The 22,727-nt window shown below is 37.9% G+C and overlaps 1 protein-coding gene across 6 annotated transcripts in view; it reads right to left on the bottom strand.

Annotated features, from left to right (window-relative positions):
- INTS6 (integrator complex subunit 6) overlaps positions 1 to 22,727 on the bottom strand; it is a 94,871-nt gene that overhangs the window by 38,419 nt on the left and 33,725 nt on the right. For 2 of the 6 annotated variants that reach the window (XR_002336536.1, XM_021065290.1), the window contains one exon: positions 21,029 to 21,251. The exons of the other annotated variants lie outside the window; for them this stretch is intronic. The gene's annotated coding sequence lies outside the window, so the exon portion shown is untranslated. The remainder of the gene's footprint in view (positions 1 to 21,028; positions 21,252 to 22,727) is intronic. 6 annotated transcript variants of the gene reach the window in all.

The following is a 22,727-nucleotide window of genomic DNA, read 5'->3' as shown; positions in this document are numbered from 1 at the left end:
TGGAGAGACACAAGTCACAGAGATAAGAAGCAGGTGCCCAGGCAATAGTGAGCACCAAAGCCCTAGACACGTAAATAAGGCCATCTTGGTTGTTCCAGCTCTAGCTAAGCCACCAGCTGAATGAAGAATCTTGAGAAATAAAATGTTGTTCTTTTAACCCATGAACATTTAGGATGATTTGTTACACAGAAATAGATAACTAAAGAAAGTCATTAAACCTACTAAAGATTTGTCACATTTGGCTTCCCAGCAGCATTCAAAACTATTTACCACTCTTTAGAAAGACACTCTTACTTCGGCTTTCCCACTGAAACATCCTCTGCTTTTCTGGCTGCTCCTCTGCCTTCCACCCCACCCTCTAATACCCCTAATATCTACTATCTCTAATACCTAGATATTATGTGCTGCAGACCCTCAAGGCTCAGTGTTAAGCCTTGGCCAATTTATACTCTAAACCCTCAATCCATCTACGCACAGCTTCAATTACTACCTATACTCAGATAGTATCTTAAAATTGTATATGTCCAGCCTAGATCTTTCTTCTGCTTACTTGCCATACCCTCTTGAATGGCTCAAAGTTACTTCAAACTCAGTATGTTCAAACTGAGCTTACGATTTCCTTCCAACCAAAATGGTACTCTTCCAAAATTCCCTAGCTCAGTGAATGGTACCACAATCTATCCAGTTCTGCAAGAAGCCATCTTCCGCTTCCTTATACGCCCAAGTACAATATGTGTCAGCAAATCTGGTAGATTTAACCTTCTAAATACCTCTTGAAACTGTTGCTTCTTTTTATCTCTTCTGCTATCACAAACCTCTATGACCAAGTTATTGCCAAGATTAACGCAACGATGCCTAACTGGTCTTCCAATATCTGCTTGTCTCCTCCACCACTACCTCTAAATAAAATCTTTAGATGGCTTCCTATTGTATTCATATTAATAACATTGCTTAGCATGCCTCAAGACCCACTGTGTGGTCAAGCCTAACCTTCTTTTCCATGTTGCACAATGACCCCTCTTCTTTTACACTCCAAGTCTCATGAGCCTTCTTTTAGTGCCTCTGTCTCAATACACAATTCCTTTGGGAAAAGAGCATTTGTACAGTCCCTCTGCCTGGTATGATCATCCTTACCACTTTTTGTGTAGTAAAACCTATTCACCTCTTCAAATCTTAGCTTTCAATGACCTTGACTAGATCTAGTACACTCTTATTGTAAGCTCTCACAGAATATACTCCATCTTTATGTAGGATATTTGATCACTGCAGTTTTACTTTTATCACATGATACTTTTATAAATGTTTTTCTTTTCAAACAGACCCAAGGGGTCAGACTCCTGCTTGTTTTACCATTTGATCCCCAGAGCCTGGTTGTATCTAGCTCATAGAAGAAACTCAATAAATACGGCTGGATGAATAAGGATAACTAGCTAAATTGTGAAGGGTACTGAGAAATCTAGTGGACAAGGGATAGCAATGAAACATTTTAAACAGTTAATACGCTCAAGTGGTGTGCTTTAGAAAAATCAGTGCAACGTAAAGACAGACTGAAGGAAACCAAGACAAGTTAAAGAGCTAATATAAAAGTTTAAGAAAAAGACCAAGGCGAATGATGGCAAAAGGAAAAGGAATGAAAGCAAGAAACAAACTAATGAAAACAAAAAGCAAGGGATTCATACCAAAGACAATTAGAGGGAAAAATATAGAATATGATATGACCCCCAAGGCCCTAATGCCTTCTCTACCTCTACCATTAGTAACAAGTCACCGTAATATATGAAGCATGGCTTAAAAAAAATTAAGTTCCAGAAAGACATACAGACACTCGGAAAAAGAGCATTTTTTCAAAAGATGTACAATAATGTTACTGACGCTAACATATACCTATACATAATTATTAAATCATATCCCAAATTATTTGGAATCTCTAACATAAAACATTTAAACTGGAATAAATTATAAAAAAGTAGGTCAGAAGGTTAATCTAAAGCAAATTGGTAAAGAAACTTAAAAAAATGAAAAATATTGTAAAAGCTTTGTGAATCATTTTGAGTCATTTCCTAAGTAACTGAGAGCATTCAATGCTTCAAAAACTTAACAAACAGCCTTTAGTACATTACATATGTCCTTATAGTCTGGAAATAGATTGTACCCCCTACATAAACAAAAATAACTTTTTGTTAATAACACAAAGAAGTAGGGAGAGAAAAAAAAGCTTAAGGAGGAGTTCCCGTCGTGGCTCAGCATTTAGCGAACCCAACTAGCATCCATGAGGACATGGGCTCAATCCCTGGCCCTGCTTAGGGGGTTAGGGATCCAGCATTGCCATGAGCTGTGGTGTAGGGTACAGATGCGGCTCGGATCCAGCATTGCTGTAGCTCTGGCATAGGCTGGTGACTATGGTTCCGAGCGGACCCTAGTCTGGGAACCTCGATATGCCGCAGGTGCAGCCCTAAAAAAAAAAGACCAAAAAACAAATGAAAAAAAAGAGCTTAAAGACCTCTTGTTCATACCAAGTAGCACCCCAAATCACATAGTGAGTTAGGCTGATAATTCGTCATTGACTGAACTCTATGCCAGGGTTTCAATTAGATATTCTGCTTGAATCATGGCATTTAATCCTCCAATACACCTGCTACCTATAACTTAGACTCTTTATCAGCAATGTAATGAATTTCCTTGCTTTCCCCAAATTTAACATTAAATGTACATGAATCTTTTTCCAACAATAGCACATAATTATCCATATAGCTATATATCCCCTTATTCTGCCACATCAGAGTTTCACAGCATTTGAGTATCATGGAGTTTGAGTCTAAGTCTCCTCTGCGCTGAGTCTAGAGGTTCTTCCAAATCCCTTTTGGCCATCAGAAGTTAAGCAGTTATATTTAACATCCTGTGTTAATGATTTTTTTTTTTTTTTTTTTGTCTTTTTGCCTTTTCTTGGGCCGCTCCCCCTGCATATGGAGGTTCCCAGGCTAGGGGTCCAACCGGAGCTGTAGCCACTTGCCTACGCCAGAGCCACAGCAACGTGGGATCCGAGCCGCGTCTGCCACCTACACCACAGCTCATGGCAATGCTGGATCCTTAACGCACTGAGCAAGGCCAGGGACCGAACCCAAAACTTCATGGTTCCTAGTCGGATTCATTAACCACTACGCCACGACAGGAACTCCTGTGCTAATGATCTTGACCTCTTTATAGCAACCTTTAATTTGAACAGTGTCATTTCAAACTATATCAAAGACTACTAGAATTTCATTTGCATTGCCTATTTGATTATCCTTAGAATATTTTTGTGTTCTCTTCATTTCAATGATAAATTACTAAATGATATAATGCTTCTCTTTAAAAGGCTGTCTTTGGACAGATGTTCAATTCCTCAGTAAAAGCTCTTCATAATTGGTAAAACAGTCATATTACCATCTCACAGCAAAGTTTTACCTCTCAAAACAAACAAAAATTCTCAGAAATTTGGCAATTTCAAATTTAGCCTTTATATTATACTGTTTGTTGTAAGTTGGGTGATCTACTGTATGTTTTTTGTTTGTTTCAATGCTAATTCAGTGTAAAGTAATAATTTCCTTAAAAACTTTTTATAGAACAATTAGGGATCCAAATTTATATTTAACTTCTACGAGACTTCTAGATAAAAATATACAGCAATCATATGTAACATGTGAACCATGTTTGGACTGTGATTCAAACAAAACAACTGTCAATATTAGTGAGACAAATAGAGAAACTGGGATATATACTGGATATTATTTATTAAACCCCTTAAACTGTGAAGCTATAGAGATGAATTAAATCTAAATTAAAGATTTTATATATATATAGATAGATATATGTATATCTATCTATATATCTTTTGATGTTGTTGTTTAGGGCTGCACCCACAGCATATGGAAGTTCCCAGGCTAGGCGTTGAATTAGAGCTGTAGCCACCAGCCTACACCACAGAAAAAGCAACATCAGATCTGAGCCGCATCTGCGACCTACACCACAGCTCACGACAATGCCGGATCCTTAACCCCCTGAGCAAGACCAAGGATTGAATCCATAACCTCATGGTTTCTAGTTAGCTCTGTTTCCTCTGAGCCACAAGGGAACTCCCAAGATTAATTATATTTTAAAATTCAATTTAAATTTAATAAATTTATTAAAATAAATTAAATTCTTGTTAAGCAATAGAACATTGCAGGGTGTGTCCTTATATGTTAAAGATGCATAAAGAAACATTCAGGATAACATGATACAATGTCTGGACTATGATTTAAAATATTCCTCACAAAAATGTATATTGTATATATAAATGTTTACATAAATGTATAAATGTGTATAGGGCTAAGGGACAGAACAGATAAAACAAGATCAGCAAAATATGGCTAATTATTGAAGCTGGGCAAGGGTTCCTAAGATTTATTATTTTATTTTCCCTATTTCTGTGTACATTTGAAAGTTCCACAATAGGAGTTCCCACTGTGGCCAAGGGGGTTAAGAATCTGACTGCGGAAACAGTGGTTTGACCCCGAGCAAGTCACAATGGGTTAAAAGATCTGGCTTGGCCACAGCTGTGCCGTAGGTCGCAGATGTGGCTTGGATTCAATTCCCGGTCCAGGAACCTCCATATGCTGTGGGTGTAGCCATAAAAAGAATAAAAGTTCCACAGTAAAAATTTTTTTTAATAGAACATATGTGACTAACCAACCCAACAATTAAAAAGCAAGCAATTAGGGAGTTCCTGTTGTGGCTCAGCAGTAACAAACATGACTAGTACCTATGAGAACTCAGGTTCCTTGTGGCTGTGGCTGTGGCTGTGGCGTGGGCCTGCAGCTGCAGCTCTGATTCGACCCCTAGCCTGGGAACTTTCATATGCTGCGGGTGCGGCCCTAAAAAAAAAAAAAAAAAAAAAAAAAGCAAGCAATTAAAGTTTCCATGGAAAGGAAATGAGAATGGGAAGGGAAGTCTTGCTTTTATGTAATGTAAATGTAGTAAATGTAATTATTAGCCAAACGTTCATGTTATTTAAACAGAAACATTTTTAACTCTTTTAAATATAAAAATTTTCCTGACACAGGTCTAATAAAGCAAATAATTCAGCCCAAGTGAAAGCAGAATGACCCACACCTGTGTTTATTTGCAGACAAAGGCAGTAACTAGAATAAAAAAGACCGTTTAGTCCAGATGAAAACTAACAAATTTCTCCCAATTTCAGAAATGCTGAAGAGGCAGGAGGGGAAGCGTGGATATTTCTTAGAATTATCCTTTGGGGGTAGGAAAAGGATAAGGAAACCATGACACAAAGAGATTGATAAATTTGTCCATGTAACCACAGGTTCTAGAAAAAGCAAGATTTAAACCCACATTCTCCCACTAAAATCTGGAAAAAGACAAGGATGTTGACTCTCACTATGAAAGTCCTGGCCACAGCAATCAGACAAACAAAATAAATAAAAGGTATCCAAATTGGAAGAGGTAAAATTATTACTCTATGCAGATATCATGATACTGTACATTGAAGAAAAACTACTTGAACTGATCAATGGATTCAGAAAAATAGCAGGATACAAAATTAACTTTCAGAAATTGATTGTATTTCTGTGTACTAACAATGAAATATTAGAAAAGGAATATAAAAAAATACCTTTTAAAATTGCACTCCAAAAAATTAAATAAACCTGAGCAAGGAGGGGAAAGACTTGTATGCTGAGAACTACAAAACAGTAATCAAGGAAATTAAAGAGGATTCAAAGAAATGGAAAGCTATCCCATGCTGCTGGATTGAAAGAATTAATATTGTTAAAATGGCCACACTACCCAAAGCAATCAACGGATTTAATGCAATCTCTATCAAATTACCCATGACATTTTCCACCGAACTAGAACAATCCAAAAATGTATACGAAACCATAAAAGACCCAGAGGAATTCTCAGCAGCAATCCTGAGGGAAAAAAACAAAACAAACAAAACCAAGCAGGAGGCATAACTCTCCCAGACTTCAGACAATATTACAGAGCTACAGTAATCGAGATAGTATGGTACTGGTACAAAAAGACGTACAGACGAATGGAACACAACAGAGTGCCTAGAAATAAACCCAGACACCTATGGTCAATTAATCTTCAACGAAGAAGCAAGAATTTAAAATGAGAAAAAGATAGTCTCTCTAGCAAGTGTTGCTGACAAAACTGGACAGCTTCATGTATATCAATGCAACTAGAACACACCCTCACACCATGAACAAAAATAAACTCAAAATGGCTTAAAGACTTACACATAAGACAAGACACCATAAAACTCCTAGAAGAGAATATAGGCAAAACATTCTCTAACATCAACCATACAAATGTTTCCTTAGGTCAGTCTCCCAAGACAACAGAAATAAAAACAAAAATAAACCAATGGGACCTAATCAAACTTACAAGCTTTCATGCAGCAAGGGAAACCATTTAAAAAAAGAAAACAAGAAAAGAAAAGAAAATACAAACCACAGAAGGGGAGAAAATAGTTGAAAATGATGCAAACAACAAGGGCTTAATCTCCAAAATATACAAACAACTCATACAACTTAGAGCAAAAACAAATAACCCAATTCAAAAATGGGCAGAAGACCTAAAAATAGTCATTTCTCCAAAGAAGACACATGGATTGCCAACAGGTACATGAAAAAATGCTCAACATCATTTATTATTAGAGAAATGCAAATCAAAACTACAATGGTACCACCTCACACCAGTCAGAATGGCTATCATTAATAAGTCCACAAATAACAAATGCTGGAGAGGGTGTGGAAAGGGAACCCTCCTACACTGTTGGTGGGAATGTAAATTAGTACGATCACCGTGGAAAACAGTATGAGGTTCCTCAGAAAACTAAATATAGGAGTTCCTGGGACGAAGAGGAAACGAATCTGACTAGTATCCATGAGGACGTGGGTTTGATCCCTGACCTCACTCACTGGGTAAAGGATCCAGTGTTGCTGTGAGCTGTGGTGTAGGTCACAGATGCGGCTCAGATCCCAAGTTGCTATAGCTGTGGCGTAGGGCAGCAGCTACAGCTCCGATTCAACCCCTACCCTGGGAACTTCCATATGCTGCACTTGCAAGCCTAAAAATCAAAGAGAAAAAGAAAAAAGGAAAGAAAATGAAATAGAAATACCGTATGATCCAGCAATTCCACTCCTGGGCATACATCCAGACAAAAGTTTCATTCAGAAAGATACATGCACCCCTATGTTCACTGCAACACTATTCACAATGGCCAAGACATGGAAACAACCTAAATGTCCATCAACAGATGAATGGGTTAGGAAGATGTGACACACACACACACACACACACACACACACACAATGGAATACTACTCAGCCATTAAAAAAAACAAAATAATGCCATTTGTAGCAACATGGATGGAACTAGAGATTCTCATATTAAGTGAAGTAAGTCAGAAAAAGACAAATACCATATGATATCATTTATATGTTGAATCTAAAATATGGCATAAATGAGCCCATCTACAGAACAGAAACAAGCTCATGGACATAAAGAACAAACTTCTGGTTGCCAAGGGGGAGGCGGAAGGAGTGGGATGGACTTGGACTTTGAGGTTAGTAGATGCAAACTACAGCATCTGAAGTGGATAAGCAATGAGGTCCTGCTGTATAGCACAGGAAACTATACCAAATCACTTGTGATAGAATATAGTAAGAAATGTATATATATGTATGACTGGGTCACTCTGCTGTACAGAAGAAATTGACACAACACTGAAAATTAACTATAATAAACTTTAAAAAATAAATAAATAAAACCACATTCTCCCACTTTGCCGCATCCTTGTTATTTATCTGGACTCCCATCTAATGTTTACATTGTGCCATCTACTGTCAAACAACTGAAATCTGTTTCTCTCCTTGACTTATAGTCTTTTCAGATTGCTGCTTTCTAAGTTCCTATGCCTTCTTACTCACATCACCACTTGTGTGTATCAGTTTCCTCATCTATAAAATAAATAACAAGGGGGAGATCCCATCGTGGCTCAGTGTTAACGAATCCAACTAATATCCATGAGGATGTGGGTTCAATCCCTGGCCTTGCTCAATGGGTTAAGGATCCGGCATTGCCATGAGTTGTGATGTAGGTTGCAGATGTGGCTTAGATCCTGCATTGCTGTGGCGGTGGCGCAGGCCAGCAGCTACAGCTCCAATCCGACCCCTAGCCTGGGAACCTCCATATGCCACAGGTGCAGCCCTAAAAAAAAGACAAAAAATAAGTAAATAAGTAATAAGGGTATATAGGTATATAAACCAAGCTGGTTTAACACTAAAAATTAACCAATGTAATTCACTATATTAACAAAATTTAAAAAGTCACAATAATCCCAACATATACATTAAAAACGTATGCAAGGAGTTCCCATTGTGGCACAGCAGAAACAAATTTGACTAGTAATCATGAGGTTGCAGGTTCGATCCCTAGCCTTGCTCAGTGAGTTAAGGATCCGGCATTGTCATGAACTGTAAGTCACAGATGTGGCTCTGATCCTGCATTGCTGTGGCTAGGCATAGACTGGCAGCTATACGCTGATTCGACCCCTAGCCTGGGAACCTCCAATGGGTGTGACCGTAAAAAGAAAAAAAAACAAAAACAAAAAACCAAGCCATGTGCAAAATTCCATGCTCATTCATGATTTTTTTTCTTTTTAATTTTTGCTTTTTAGGCCTGTACCCACAGCATATGGATGTTTCCAGGCTAGGGGTCGGATTGGAGCTACAGCTGCCATCCTACACCACAGCCACAGCCACATAGGATCCAAGCTACATCTGCGACCTACACCACACCTCAGGGCAACGCCAGATCCTTAACCCTCTGAGCAAGGCCAAGGATCGAACCCACATCCTCATGGATTCTAGCAAGGTTCATTACCCCTGAGCCATGACAAGAACTCCCTCATTCATGATTTTTAAAAAACAAAAAAGTAGCAAAGTGGGAACAAAGGACAACTTCCACACCCTGATTAAAGGACTACAGAAAAAACCTACAGTTAACACTACACTTATAGAGTGAAAGGTTTCATTCCGACCTCACCTCCTAAGATCAGGAACAAGGCAAAGATGTCTATTCTCCACACTTCTACCAGTACATTAAGGCAAGAAAAAGAAACAAAAAGCAGACATATACTGGAAAGAAATGAAGCTACCTATATTCACAGACCACATAATTTTATTTGCAAAAAATTCTAAGAGGAGTTTCCATTGTGGAGCAGTGGTTAACGAATCCCACTAGAACCATGAGGTTGCGGGTTCGATCCCTGGCCTTGCTCAGTGGGTTAACCATCCAGCGTTGCCGTGAGCTGTGGTATAGGTCGCAGACGCGGCTCAGATCCTGCATTGCTCTGGCTCTGGTGTAGGCTGGCAGCTACAGCTCCGATTAGACCCCTAGCCTGGGAACCTCCATATGCCACACCAGCGGCCCAAGAAATGGCAAAAAGACAAAAAAAAAGAAAAAAAAATCTAAGAAATCTAGGAAAAATTAATAGTAATTAGTTATTTTAAGTAGGTCACAGAATTCAAAATATAAAAACAAATATATTTCTATGTACTAGCAACAAACAATCAGAAACTGCTGCTCAGGCTCAATCCCTGGCTCAGGAACTTCTTTACATCATGGTGTGACCATAAAAAAAAAGAAAAAGAAAAGGCAAGCCACAGACTGGGAGAAAATACCCAAAAACATGCATCCAATCAAAGACTTGTATCCAGAACACATAAAAGATTCTTGCAGCTCAATGATAACAAAACAATCAATCCAGTAAAAAATGGGTAAGAGAACCAATGCTCACTTCACCGAAGATATACAGGTGGCATATAAGTATAAGAGAAGATATCTAACATCATTAGTCATTAGGGAATGCAAACTAAAGCCAAAATGAGACACCACTGCACACTCACTACTTTGTCTAAAACTTAGCCTGAAAAAACTCAAGTGTTGGAAGGATGTAGAGCAGCTCGAAATTCTCATACATTTTCTGGTAGGAATGCAAAACAGTACAGCCACTTTTGTAAACAGTTTTGGCAGGTTCTTATAAAGTTAGAATCACACAATGGTATAATAAGACCCATCCCTACGTATATACCCAAAAGAAATGAAAACATGCCCACAAAGGACTGGCAGGCCAATGTACACAATGACTTTATTTATAACTCCCCCTCCCCCATTGGGGAAAAAAATGGGAAAACCTCCACTGTTCTACCTTGGTGAATGGATAAGCAAATCATAGTATAGCCATACAGTGGACTACTACTCAACACTAAAAAGGAACAAACTACTGACAGATGCAATGATGCAGATAAGCCTCAAAAGCATTATGCCAAGTGAAAGAGGCCAGACACAGATTATATACTAAATGATTCCATTTATATGAAATTTTAGAAAAACCACACACACATACATACACACTGCCAGAAAAGCATATTAGTGATTTCCAGGGGAGTGGGACAGAAATTAACTGCAAAAGAATAAAAGAACTTTTTTAGAGTGATATATTTTATATCATTATTGTGCTACTAATAACAATGTTTACATTTGTCAAAACTCAAGTTTTATACTTGAAATTGTTGTATTTTATTATTTATAGATTACAGTTAAACAAAGGACACAATAATAACAATAAAATAAATATAAAATAAGCAAATACAAATTTTGAGTACCATATATTTAGTGGCAAAAAAAAAAAAAGAGAGAAAGAAAATGCTCTAGAACACATATGCCATTTAATTTGGAGTTCAGGGCCTTATACTATCATCATGCTGCCTCCTCGCTAAGAAAGCTTCTCTAAATATCCAGGTGAGAATATTCATCCTCAATCTTTTCTATGGGACACGAAAGACGTACAAGCAAGCACACATGCACACACACTCCCACGGGAGTATTAAGACCTAATTCTAGGAGGATACTCTAAGCTTGCACTCTTCCACTTAAGGCAACATAACAAAATGAAAGAAAGCATCTGAGAAGTACTTTAAACTCTTAACGATAAATTACTTGGCACACATTTCATAACATGGCTAAGACTTAAAAAGACTGAAGCCTCAGCAGATTCATTCATTAATTCACTCTTTCAATAAAAATTTACAAATAACTAATGCTGACAATGGATAAATGGCAAAAATCTGCAGAGTATTAAAGTATTATAAACTATAAATCTTAAGGAAATTAGTTACTAGTCACTTAGTAGTTCCTGAGCTATAGGAGAGCTACAGTATAGACAAGGTATATTATATATACCTTTTTACATATATATTACATATAGACAAGAGAACCCATGATAATAAATGTACATAATCAAATGTTAAATTTTGTAGTATTTATAAATGCTGTAAAGTTCATTCAGGGTACTAATATCAACTGAGTGGCTTGACTACTCTGGGGTTACGAAGGTAAGTAAAGGATAGGATTGTCCTTGCCCTTGTGGGGCAGGAAGGCAGGCTGACATTAATCAAATAAGCACACAGATTACTGTGTACTTACATGTTACACTAAATGCCATAAGGAATTTTTCTTTTTCTTTTTTTTTTTTTTTTGACCATCAAAACAGAATTTTTTTTTTGTCTTTTTGCTCTTTTTCTAGGGCTGTACCCGAGGCATACAGAGGTTCCCAAGCTAGGAGTCTAATCAGAGCTGTAGCTGCCAGCCTACGCCATAGCCACAGCAATGCCAGATCTGAGCCGCATCTGGGACCTACACCACAGCTCATGGCAACGCTGGATTCTTAACCCACTGAGTGAGGCCAGGAATCGAAGCTGCAACCTCATGGTTCCTAGTAGGATTCATTAACCACCAAGCCACGACGGTAAACTCCCAAAACACAATCTTATGCTACAGTCTTTTTTTTTTTTTTTTTGGCTGCCCCCACAGCATTTAAACTCCCTGGGCCAGGGACTGAACCTGTGCCACAGTGACAACACCTGATCCTTCAGGTGCAGTATTCACTGCACCAAAAGGGAGCTCAAGATCCAGTCTTAAGTCATGTAGATCACTCTTGCCCTGATATTTTTCTAACTAAATCGCTACATCCCATTAACACCCAATCTCTCCTGACAGCACCAGTGCTACCTTTATGGTCAAGTCTTCTCTAACCCCTACAAAGGTTAGGAGTCTCCCTTTTTGTTATGTGATAAAAAAGTAAAATTTCTTGTGCACTTACTTTCTCATTTAATCATTACAGCAACATGAGACATAATCATTATTATCCCCATTTCAAAGATGAGGAAACCGAAGTTTACAACAGGAGAGAATTAGGTTACATCCTTAATTGGCTGCCAAGAATCAAACCTGGTTCTTTAGGACACAAACACATTCTTTAATCAGTACATTTTAAATATCTACCTTACATCTGAACTGGAAACACTAGTATGAATTCATGACATACTTTCAGGGGAAAAAAAAGTACGTATTTCCTAACTTTGTCCACTGCAAGGGCTGAAAACAATGACCAACTCAACAGAAAGGATCACCTCTCAACACCCAGATTACAACTTCCATGGACCATTTCCTAATACACAGAACCTGATACGATTCCAGGTCTGGAGCCAAAATGTATGATAATGTAACCTTAGAACAAGATGTCAAGCTACAAGGTAAAGAAGTTTCCAAGGTTTTTAAAGCATGATGATTTTTTTTTTTACTATCGCTTTTACTTCAGAAACTAAAACCTGACCCTCAAAATCTAATCACTCCTTCTTTCTCATCAAAACCCCTAAATTTTGGCTGGACACATGGTCGCCCAAGTAGAGATTATATTTTCTACTCTGCCTTGCACAAGTGTGGTGAGGTTTGGTTGATGGATTCTGATTGGAACTAGATATGACCTAAAACTTTAGGAAGCTGCCTGCCCTCCACATTCTGTACTTCTTCCCACAGGCTGAAATTCAGTTTTAGTATTGAATTGGAATGTGTTATAAAACCAGTGTCAACCATTTAGATAAAAGCAAAGACAGAGCAACAAAGAGGAGGAGTTCCCGCTGTGGCTCAGTGGTAACGAACCCGACTAGTATCCATGAGGACGTGGGTTCGGTCCCTAGCCTCACTCAGTGGGTTAAGGATCTGGCGTTGCTGTTGTCATGGCAGAGGCTGGCAGCTGTAGCTCCAATTCGATCTAGCATGGGAACTTCCATATGCGGCAAGTGTGGCCCTAAAAAAAAAAAAGACCCCAAAACAAAAACAAAAGAAAAAAAGAGGAAACTGGACACCTAGAAAAGAGCTTGGAACAGAATTACTCTACCTCCAAGACTACTAACCAGTTCTGTCTTTGATGTCAGAGAAAAAGAAACTTTCTATCTTTTTAAGTTACTTTTACTTTTGTCATACTTACAACAATATCATAAAAAATATACCTTTCCAGAAGCTTTCCGGAATCCTTGAAAATTCAGCTAAGCTTGTCAATTTGTTTTGCTTTGTTACAGAAAATATGCACTCAAGGAGGCACTGTATGCGCATTAAAGGCAGGGAAGCACACACTGTAGTCAAACCAATGCTAAATGCCTTTGTGATTTAATAAATAGAAAGCTGACACCTCCAGGAGCAAGTCCCATTATTTAGATTTGCTTGGATAATATAGACAGAAGAAAGCTTCAAATAAAATTTTAACATTTTCAGTGAAACTGAGTATTTCTTAAATCTAATTCCTCAAATACAATACAGTCTTAGCTCTTACTCATCAGGAACCAAAAAAAAAAAAAAAATCCATATAACTACTATCAAGCCCTTATAGATTCATTTTAGTTTCCTCCTTCCCAATACACATAGCAATAATTCTAAAACTCAAGATTTAGTACTTCAAGTTCCTTTCTCTCCTTAAGATTTTATCCCTCAGCAATTATAATCCTCAATTATTTTCCTGATTAGTTTCAAGAACAGTTTAAAGTCTAAAGATACCCAAACTGAAATTATCTGATAGAGAAAAGGTATGAATAAGAAATTTGCAGAGTTCCCATTGTGGCTCAGTGGTAGCAAACCGGACTAATATTTATGAGGACGTGAGTTCGATCCATGGCCTTGCTCAGTGGGTTAAGGATCCGGCATTGCCATGAGCTAGGTGTAGGTCAAAGACATAGCTCGGATCTGGCGTTGCCGTGGCTGTGGTACAGGCCAGCAGCTGCAGCTCGATTCAACCCCTAGCCTGGAAACTTGCATAGGCTGCAGGTACAGCACCCATGCCAAAAAAAAAAAAAAAAAAGAGAGAGAAATTTGCCTATCCTAGAATTTGCTGCTTAGGAATAGAGAAGAACAATGCAACAATGCATTCTGTTAACACACCTTTTATTTCTGCCTAGTATAAGAGTTTTATTAAAAAGGATGTACTAGGAGTTCCTGCTGTGGCACAGTGGGTTAGGAATCTGACTGCAGTGGCTCAGGTTGCTGGGGAGGTGTGGGTTCAATCCCTGGCCCGGAAACTTCAATATACTGGGAGCAAAGCCATTTAAAAAAAGATGTACTAAATATCACTTAATTGTTCTTTTTGTTATATGAATTTCACGTCAACAAAAAAACATACCAACCTTAGCAAAAGTCAATCCCTTTACCAATCTAGTTAAGGAAAACTCTGAGAAAGAAAGACAAAGATGGAAATAGGGAGAAAAGATAAATTATGATAACAACAGACCAATTCAAAAGTCCTACATCCAAAAAAGAAACAACAGAAACATAAGAAGGGAAAGACTGTCAAACTTAAAGACTTAAAGAATATGAGTTTCCAAACAGAAGGGCTTGCCAGGCAGGAGCCCAGCACAAAGTCTAGTGGCAGTAAGATAAATAAAGTACAATAATGGAGATAAACTGGGGTTAACAATGAACTCTGGTGACAAGGAGAAAGCCCTAAAAGTGCACAGAAGATAGTACAACTAGATACCTAAAAGCTTCATAGGAGGTGGCATCTGACTAGTGTTTCAACAAAGTAGGTTATGGGGAAAGAAAGGTGGGAAGAAATAGGAAACATTTCCGAATCACGGGAACAGGGCCTGATAAACAAAAGTCATGTACTCAAGAGACAATGGGGTCAGTCCTGTGTTGGTGAAGCACTTAAAGGCAGTGTAAACCAAATACACCACGGAAAACACTGGAATCAAATCATAAAGGGCCCTGTGTGCCCAGTTAGGGAGTACAGATATCCCAAGGTAGGAAATTAGGTGAAAAGGGAGAACACCTAAGGAGTATTAAAACTCAAGCAGAAGAAGTTTCTGTTGTGGCTCAGTGGGTTAAGCACCCGACTAGTATCCACAAGGATGTGGGTTCGATCCCTGATCTCATTCAGTGGGTCAAGGATCCAGTGTTGCCACCAGCTGCAGTATAGGTGGCAGATGTGGCTCGAATCCCACGTTGCTGTGGCTGTAGTGACTACAGTTAACAATACTGCACCGTATGTTTGAAAACTGCTAAGAGAGTAGATCTTAAAAATTCTCATCACAAGAACAAAGTTTTTTTCCTGTGTATAATGATCAATGTTCACTAGAGTTATTGTGGTCATCATTTCACAACAATACAAATACTGAATCATTGTGTTGTATACCCCAAAACAATATAAATGTTATATGTCAATTATATCAACTTTTTCAAAAAAAAGATACACACACACACACTGTATATATATATACACCCAAGAGCAGTAATGCTCAACAGTTTTTTTACCTTGATATCATTGGAAGGCTTAAAAATTGAGAACTCTCAAGAGCTTTTAAGAGGGTTATATCTATCGATGCTTACCATATCAAAAATTTTAAACAGTGAAGTTTTTAAAAAGATAAAGGCTAGAAAAACAAATCTTGGGTACCTGTTGATAGAAGGAAATCCATATATACTGATAGATGAAGCATAGGAATGAATTAAATTGCCCAAAAGGAGAATATCAAATAAAAAGGCAAAAAAAAAATCAGATTAAACCAGTCAAAAGTGTTAACAAACAGTCAAATAAACTTAGACCAAGGATTCACACAGAAGAGAAAGCCAAAGGAAAGCCAAGAGAGTATAAATCCAGAAGCCAAGAGAAACTTTTACGAAAGAGCATTCAATAGTGCTAGCAAAATATCATGAAGGAGAAAAATTAAAATTTGGAAGATGAGGAAGTCATTGCTGACCTTATTAAGAAGGGTAGAATCAGAAACTAGATTGTAATAAGGAGTACAAAAGAGGTAGGGAAGTGAAGGCGCTATCAGAAACAACTTCTAAATTTGCTATAAAAGGAAATAAAGTCACTAGAGAGGAAAATAAGATGTGTGAAGGCAAAGAATGGCTGAACCAGGGAGGCAGAGGACAACCATCATTAGTATGTAATTTCAGACATTTTCATCACCAAAAAGAAACACCATACCTATTATCACCTCCTCTCAACCCCAACCCCTAGCAACCACTTTCTGTTTCTACGGAATTGCACAGTCTAGACTTTTCATATAAATGGAATCATGTGGTAAGCACGTGTCTGAAGTCTTTCATTTAGCATATTTTAAAGGGTCATCCACATTGCAGTGTTACCTAAGAATTTTATTCCTTCTTCAGGCTGAAAAACAAATGCAGATACATTTGTTTATCCATTCATCAGTTGATGGACATTGTAATGTTTCTGCTTTCTGGCTATTAAAGATAATGCTGTTACATTTAAGGTAGAAATGTTTTCATTTCTCTCTGGCACATACCAGGAAGTAGAATTTTGGGATCATAGCATAACTGTGTTTAACTTCTCAGGGAACTGTCAAACCATTTTCCTCAGGAGCTACATCGATAGCAATGAGGGTTCCAGTTTCTCTGCATTCTCACCAACATTTGCTTTGTCCATCTCTTTTTTTTTTTTTTGCCATTTCTTGCGACGCTCCTGCGGCATATGGAGGTTCCCAGGCTAGGGGTCTAATCGGAGCTGTAGTCACCGGCCTACGCCAGAGCCACAGCAACGCAGGATCCAAGCCGCGTCTGCAACCTACACCACAGCTCACGGCAACGCCGGATCATTAACCCACTGAGCAAGGCCAGGGATCGAACCCGCAAGCTCACGGTTCCTAGTCGGATTCGTTAACCACTGCGCCACGACGGGAACTCCTGTCCATCTCTTTTATTTTAGCCATTATAGTAGGTATGAAGCGGTGTCTCATTATGGTTTTGGTTTGCATTTCCCTAATGGCTAATGATGCTGAACATCTTTTCATGTACTTATTGGCCATTTGTAAGTCTTCCTTGGAAAAACAAATTTTCAAATTCTTTGTCCGTTTTTTAAATTGGGGTGTCTTCTAATTTTGTGTTGTAAGAGTTCCTCTTATATTCTAGATATTAGGTCCTTATCAGATATATATGATTTGCAAATATTTTCTCCTATTCTGCTACTATCTTTTCTCAAAGCACAAATGTTTTCTAATTTTGATGAAGTCAATTTATCTAATTTTCCTTTGGTTGTGTCTGTGGTGTCATGTCTAAGACAGCATTGCCTAATTAACCCAAGGTCAGGAAGATTTATACCTACGCTGTTCTTCCCAAGTTTTAGCTCTCGCACTTCAGCTATCCTCCCATTTTGATTTCATTTTTGCATATGGCATCATGTAGGAGTCCAACTTCACTCTCTTGCATGTGGCTATTCAGTTATCCAGTGCTGCTGCTTGAAAAGATCACTCTTTCCCCATTAAACTATCTTGTCTCCATTTTTGAAAATTGATTGACCATCAATTGTTTCTGGACTCTCGATTTTATCTGTTGATCTATGTTATCCTTATGCAGAACTCTGCTGTTGGGGGCTTTAAAGGGAGGTTATCTTCATTTTTTAAATCCCACACTAGAGTGTGAAGAACAATGGACTTGAAGTAAAAACAAAAACCAAGGTCAAGTCTAACTCTGCCTCTTACTTGGGAATCAACTATACTAAATAAGACTCATTTTCCTCACTCTCACAGAATCAGGAATTAAGTGAGGTGCAAAATTACCTTGTAAAAGTAACATAGTAAGAATCTTCCATAATCTCTTTCTAAGAAACTGTGCCTAGCACATAGTAGGCCCTCAATAAATATTTATTGAGCGAAACTATTTTCCAACTGCTTTGTACTTATTTTCTATGAAGGTTAAGATTGAGGAAACAATTCATAAATTTTATATCATCATACTTTAAGTTCTTTATTGAGCAATTATTTCCTTAAAAAAAAGGAAGTATATTTCTAGCTTTTGAATATTATCCAATATTTCATTTAAGAAGGTTTCCTTCATATGATATTTAATTAAAAAAGAAAAATTAAGATTTTTTTTTTTTTTTGCTTTTTAGGGCCGTACCCACAGCATAGGGAGGTTCCTACTCTAGGGGTGGAATCGAGCCACAGCTGTGGGTCTACGACAGCTACTCCTGTGACCTACACCACAGCTCACAACATGGGACCCTTAAGCCACTGAGCAAGACCAGGGATTGAACCCACAACCTCATGGTTCCTAGTCGGATTGGTTTCCTCTGAGTCACGAAGGGAACTCCAAATTCAGAAATTTTTCAAGTCAAAGTGAATTCTAAAAACTTTGTAACAACTTGATTTATTTAGTTGGTAATTCCTACAGTTATACCTATCCTTTAAGTTTAGGAGGAAAAGCACTGATTTTTGTTGTTGCTTTCTGCTTCTAGTAGCTTAAGATCAGTATTTGTTCAGAGGAAAGAGTAATTGCTTGGCAATCCACAATATGTTTTACCCCAACAAATTTCAAAAGTGAGGTCCTTCCAACTCTTTAACAACTTTATTGAGATATAATTACCTACCATAAAATTTACCCATTTTAAAAAGTGTCCAATGCAATTATTTTCAGGAAATTTACAGAGTTGTAGGTTTCCAACACTGTAAAAAGATGCCTTCTGCCCATTTGCAGTCAGGCCCCAGTCTATTCCCAGGCAACCACTATTCCCAGGCAACGGACATTCCACAAAAAAAAAAACAGAATCATATACAGTCTTTTGCATTTAGCATAATATTTTGGAGGTCCATCCACATTGTAGCACGTCAATGGTTCATTCCTTTTTTGTTGCTAAATAGTATTCCAAATTTTTTCGTTTTAATCTGGTATAAAATGACCCACAATGTGTGTCCTATTTTACAAGATTAAAAAAAAAGTTGCCAAAAATATTTACTCCTTGTATATTCCATTCTATTGCCACTATCTTTCTAAAATCCAAATCTGATCATGTTTTCCTCAGCTAAAACCTCTTCAATGGTTACCATCAACCTATATATAAGTTCCTTGGCAGAGCACATCCTATGGGCCATGCTGGTATGTCCAGTCTCACTCCCTGCTGCTTCCTTCTTGAACACTCTGCCAACAGCCCGTACTGAGTACAGAGTTCTCCCATGCTCTATCACCTTCGTGTCTTTGAACTCATCTGCTTCACAAACCTGCATTAATTTTGAAGTCCAGTGTAAGACATCGTTTACCAGTGCCAACCTCACTTTCTCAGCAGCTTGTGCCATAATCATCTTACTTCTAACAAAATCCTTAACTGTTTACCTATCTCTCTTGCCAAACTCATCCCAGTACCTAACCTTGTGTCTGAACATTTCTGGTGTTTATAAATAAGTAAGTTCAAAGTAAGTCCAATTAAATAATAAATTCTGACTACTAATATTCATCCCCTCATTTCATTAAGGAAGATCAACTGCACTCCAAAACTGATGGTGAAAGGACCTAACAGACGTAGCATAACAACTGGAATGTCTAGGGCAGTGGTCTGCAAACAAAGTATACTCCAGGAGTCTGCAACTTATGGCCCTCCGGTCAAATCCAGCCCACAGCATGTTTCAGTAAAAAAAAATGTACTGAAAACAGCCATGCTCATTTGATTAACGTATTGTCTGGGGCTGCTTTTAGCCTACCACAGCAGAATTGAGTGGTTCCAACAGAGACCATGGGCTGAAAAGCCTAAAATATTTACTATCTGGCCCTTTAAAAAGAGTTTGCCAACCCAAGACACATCATGATGCATGACGGCAGGGGTAAAGAAGGAGAAAATACCACAACTCTCTTTATATAAGTGTTTTCATCTCATCTTTTAAAAATTTCTATTTTTGTATATATTTTCTATTATTAATACAGCACTGATTATATATAATTTCTAAATGTAAAAATGTACATACACTGGGTATGGTACATGCCCATATTATTTTTTGACTAATATAGGTGACTCAATTTTCTTTTTTTTCCAATTTTTTAAATCAAAAAACCTAAGAGTTCTCTTCTGGCTCAGGTCGCTGCTGTGGCATGGGTTTGATCCTTGGACTAGGAACTTCCACATGCCACAGGCATGGACAAAAAAAAAAAAGAAACCGAGCAAGTCTTACTTAGGGTAGACAAATTTTAGAGTTTACATGAAAATTTAGCAATCAAGATTATTTTATGAACAACTAGGTTCTGTAAGTGCTTCAAAGCACACAGAAAAAACCTTAGAATTAAACCTCTCCCATACCAAAATGCTCAAAACATCTCTAAAGAATCTTTTCATGGGACTAAAAATGTTAGGCAAATGATGCAGAGAGTCCTAATATCCTTTAAGTTGAATGTAATAAAATGTGTGTTACATAAACCCAAACCTCTTCAGAAGCCACTATGTTTTTTTAAAAATCTCTGTAATAATCAAATGCCAGTGTGTCCTTCCAAATTCTAAAGCCCAATTGTCTGATATATAATCAATATATGACAAATATATAAACTAAGAGAGCACCTCACTACATTTTTTTAAATCCATCAGTACTTAACATGATGCAGTTCTGTAACTAAAACGTCCCTTAGTTGTGATATACTGTTTCCATGTAAGACAAACAGATACTAATCTAAGGTTCTGAAAGGCCTAATACCAAATTCCTAGTAACTTAAAAGTCAGGTTCTGATCACCATCCTCAATAAATTTATAAGCTAAAGTTAATTTACCAATTGAACCTAGATTTGTCAAGTTAGGGTTGTCATTCTGTGTTGCATCATATTCTCCAACAAATAGTCACAGCCCCCAGAGAGAACTACACTCTACTCTGCTCACCTTCAAGGCTTTCTCTGAGGCCTTCCGAGATGACTAGCATCAGACTTTTGAGGAAGGCTAGCCATTAGACAAGGCTTTTCCCCACGATCTGACTGCTTGAAGTGACATCCAGGATCAGGTCGATCCTGTATCCAGGAATCATGACCCTCCCTGAGGCACCAGTCATCATGAGACCGTCAGTGCACTTTGGCACTTCTTGAAAACCACTGGATTGCTCCTTTAGCTGAAAGGAAAAAGAACATCAAAACCACAACAAACAAAACAAAGGGGGAAAAAATCAGTAATTCAACCTGAAAAGACAGAACGTGGGGAAAAATATACCAAAATAGCCTTGTCTAGATCAAAATGTAGCCTTGCCTTGATGTAAAGATCATAGTTCCAGTCACTGCACAACGTTTATTCCAAAAACACAAACATAAAAAAACTGTGTATCTACTGTATTACATCTGCAAAGAGCAATTCAAAGAGGAAGTTACATAAAATACTATTATGCAACACAGCTAAATAATATCATAAAGAATATAATAAAGGTACTTATAAAAGACAAACAACCTAAGGCCCAGGTAAGTGTGACTCATCAGGAGATCAAGTACTCAGCTCTTTCATACTTTCAAGTTGTCATCTGAAATATATCTAATAGACTGACCTGAACTGAGTTTAACTGGCAGAAAACTGCCATGCAGTCAAAGGCAATCTACTACTACCTATAAATTACATACTGATGAAGAGAAAAGAAATTACACTTGCATCCTCTCTAAATGACTTGACACTACTACAAAGGTATACCCCCCGCCACACACACACACACAATGCTCTTGTTCTAACACTCTGAATTTCAGTTTTTACACTTCTTTAAAATAAGCACTGTTGGAGTTCCCGTCGTGGCGCAGTGGTTCACGAATCCGACTAGGAACCATGAGGTTGTGGGTTCGATCCCTGGCCTCACCCAGTGGGTTAAGGATCCAGCATTGCCGTGAGCTGTGGTGTAGGTTGCAGACGCGGCTCGGATCTGGCGTTGCTGTGGCTCTGGCATAGGTTGGCAGCTACAGCTCCGATTAGACCCCTAGCCTGGGAATCTCCATATGCCGCGGGAGCAGCCCCAGAAAAGGCAAAAAGACAACAAAAGAAAAAAAAAAGCACTGTAAGATGTTCACATCATGGCCTTAAAACAAACAAAAAAAATTTATAGATCTGATAATAAATGGTAAGATTACTTAACAATTTATTGATTTAATCTGCTTCAAAATAAAAATTCTATCAGGATCCAGAGATAAAATTTCACTTTTTCTCTGTTTTTAAATACAAAATACTTTTTCCAAGACATACTGTTAAAAGGCAAAAAAGTTTGCTTATAACTCCTTTAATATATTTGTACCCTAAAAATAATGATACTCCATCAATTATTTTATATTCTTTTCTGCTACTTTTCCAATATTCCCCTTTCAGTTACCACTACCAACAGCCACACAGACTACTAAGGTGGAAACCTCAAAATACTAGTGGACTGTGGGTACTAGTAAACAATATTTTCGATTTGTTTTGTTTTTACTTTCTGAGAATATGAGTAGAGCTCTAGACCTCTGTCCCCCAGGAACACGTGCATACACATCTAGACCATGTCTGGATACCACTGCAGAGAATCCACAGAATCTCTGAACCCAGACCCGAACCCTGGGGTCAGCAGCCCTGTCCGATACTT

This window comes from Sus scrofa, chromosome 11 (genome assembly GCF_000003025.6).
Source record: "Sus scrofa isolate TJ Tabasco breed Duroc chromosome 11, Sscrofa11.1, whole genome shotgun sequence".
Taxonomy (NCBI): domain Eukaryota; kingdom Metazoa; phylum Chordata; class Mammalia; order Artiodactyla; family Suidae; genus Sus; species Sus scrofa.
The sequence above is the reverse complement of the archived record's forward strand: the minus strand, read 5'-3'. Positions and strand labels throughout refer to the sequence as shown.